Raw genomic sequence first — 3,371 nt, 5'->3', positions numbered from 1 at the left:
GGCCTTTATTCACCTTTTTTTTTGTCTTCCCAAAGGAATTCTCCATAGAATCTAAGTGACTTAAAAATTCCATGCCCTCTAGTAACAGTGGAGCTTTCCGATGTTCTTCTTTTCCATTAAATGACCTCTTATTAGTTCTCCATGGATGTTCCTCGGGCAAAAAAACACGATGACCCATATAACACATCTTCTGACTATGTGTAAGATAACTAGAACAAGTCCCATAGTTACAAGAAGGGCAAGCTAGTTTCCCCTTTGTACTCCACCCGGATAACATTGCATATGCAGGGAAATCACTAATTATCCACAAGAGAGCTGCATGCATTTGAAAAGTTTTATTTCTTGCGGCATCGTATGTTTCTACCCCAAGTTCCCATAACTCCTTCAATTCCTCAATCAATGGTTGCAGATACACGTCAATATCATTTCCTGGCGATGTTTGTCCTGGGATCAATAGAGAAAGCATGAAGTATTCTTGTTTCATGCACATCCATGGTGGCAAGTTATAAGTCATTAAAATAACCGGCCATGTGTTATGAGATCTACTCATGGTTCGAAACAGATTGAATCCATCGCTCGCCAAAACAAGTCTCAAGTTACGAGGTTCTTAGGCGAATTCTGAATGTTGATTATCAAAATCTTTTCATGATTGACCATCGGCAGGATGCTTTAGCTTTCCATCCTTTTTACGCTTTTCCTGATGCCAACTCATATTCTTAACGGTCTTTGAGCACATGAATAGCCTTTGAAGCCTGGGAATTTGGCGAAAGTACCATAATGTCTTTGCAAGAATGTTGTGAGCTTTCTTTGAAGATATGTCACCTTCAACTACCGCAGGCTCAATCCAACGAGAAGTTCCACATTCATGGGAATATTTTTCATTCTCGTGCTCTTTCCAATATAGCATGCAGTCATTTGGGCATGCATAAGTCTTTTTATAATCAAGACCTAAATCTCTCACCATAGCCTTGGCTTTGTTGAAAGAAGAAGGGAGATTCAAGTTAGGAATAGCCTCTTTCAACAACTCCAGGAGGGAAGTGAATGAGGCATTACTTCATCCATGTAGACACTTCAACATGTATAGTCGGATGGTGAAAGATAACGTAAAAAATTCCTTGCAACCAGGATATAGTTCCTTGCTAGCCTCGTCAACCAAATTATAGAACTTCTTTGCATCTTCGTTCATACCTTCTTTTTCTTCCTCAACATCTGCCACATTCCTAAACCTTTTGTCTAGCAAGCCTTCAATGTCATCGCATGAATAAATCTCATCGGTATCACCAGTATCGACATCCATACCAATTACACTTTTCTCATGATTAACCCATCGTGTATAACCCTAGAAAAATCCAAAGCATATTAAATCGCTATAAATAGACTCTCTTTGACCCCAAAGGAAGTTGCAACATTTTGCACAAGGACATAGAATTTCCTCTCCTTGAGGATTCTCAACGGAGTAAGCATAGTCCAAAAATCTATTGACGCCGTCCCTAAACTCTTGGCTATGTCTTGGTAAACTCATCCAGTTCTTAGATAAGTCCTAGGAAAACGTAATTGTTCATAGTGATATTACTATTAAACTAAAAATGATTATCGTCTTAAACATCAGCTAAAAACGATTTTCATTTATCAAAATGGAATCTGAAACTTGCTATATATGCACGGTTGCTTAATTAAAATATATAAAAAAGTGCAAATGAATAACATAAACATATATCAATTAGTATAATAAAGAGTAAAGATATACAACATACTTTAAGTGTCGATTAAGCTCTTTATTTATAATATTTGAAAGATAAATTTGAGGAATTCGAATACATATAGAATTCTCCTTAGTTTGAATATAATTTATAATCCACATTGAACCATAATAATTTTAAAATGGGGTCTCTTCATTCTTATTAAAATATAAGAATGAGACCAAAATTAAAAAAAGCTAACTAAATACAAACTAATCATAATTCTTTTATTATTCTAAAAGAAATATTAATAATTACTTTTGAAAAGATATATTTTAAAATAAAAATGCTTTTATATTTTAATTTTTTAATTAAACAATCAGTATTTTGTTACATAAAAAAGTGCAAAAGAATAACATAAACATATAAAAGCAAATAAGTATAAGATAGACTTACGAGGTCATGCCGCAATAATTTGCACTTAGTGTTCAGCTGCGTATACTCAAGTATGAGTGAAGGAATCAATCTGATTAAGAAAGAGAGACCAGAGGAGATGAGAAAGAGTATGAGTAAAAATGAATTGTGACTTGCATAGAATCAATCTGATTCTGCACTTAGTGCAGCTTTTATATACACAAGAGAGTGCAGGTTTTATATAAACAAAAGCACTATTAATACTATCGGTTCCGCTACGTTACCAACAGCATATCTGCCAACTTCTGCCAATTCTTATTTATAATTGTGTTTTATGGAAGTGTGTTCATAGATGTGTCTAATAATTAATATATTTTAAATACATATATAAAGAGACACATCCAGAAAATATAGCTACAAAGACACTTCTATTAAACACAGTTATAAAAAAGACATTTTTATTAGACACATCTACGAACACACAATTATAAATAAGAGTTGGTAGAAGTTGGCAGATATGCTGTTGGTAACGTAGCAGAACCGTAATCTTATTAGTGAGAGTACCTAAAAAGAATACTAAAATAATGTTCAGTAGCTCGACTCAGGAGTATCCGATGCCTGAAAGTGGTAGGGAAGCTGGATTCGGTTCACCTTTGTGCCCTAAGATCTCCGGGACAGTGTGAAGAAGATGAGGTCAGCGTGTGAGGTCCCACCGAGTCGGGAATTTGGTGTGGAGGGGCCACCTGCAAAAGGGTTTCGAGTGTCCGTACAAAAGCGGCAGTTAGAGTAGATGATAGGTGACGTACTTTTGGAGAGGAGTAGAATCCTCCCTTATATAGTCTGTACTAGGGTGGGTCCTGCATGAGTAGATCCACTTTTCAAGAAGCTTTCTTCCCAACTGTCAGATGCCTTGCGGAAGGGGAGGTGACATTTGGCTTTTCTCCCGGTTCGAGTCACATGAGACCGTCGGGTCGGCCGGCCACTCGGATCCGGGTATTGGACTAGTTGGGTTAGGCCGGAACAAATCGGTTATTTTATATGTTATTAAATATTTATGAGATTTTCTAGTACTCTTTTTTGGTACTCTCGATAATAAGATTATTATGTATGAAGTGTTGACCCTTTTTTGACAAAATAAATAATAATAATAATAATATAAAATTATTGAGAGTACTTAAAAAAATATGTTGAGTGACTAAATCTTGAACAAGATGAGTATAATATATTTTTATTTCTCTCTTTTATAGAAATATTTTTACAAGTTATTAATTTGTTCTT

This window comes from Arachis duranensis, chromosome 10 (genome assembly GCF_000817695.3).
Source record: "Arachis duranensis cultivar V14167 chromosome 10, aradu.V14167.gnm2.J7QH, whole genome shotgun sequence".
Taxonomy (NCBI): domain Eukaryota; kingdom Viridiplantae; phylum Streptophyta; class Magnoliopsida; order Fabales; family Fabaceae; genus Arachis; species Arachis duranensis.
Note: the sequence above shows the minus strand (reverse complement) of the source record.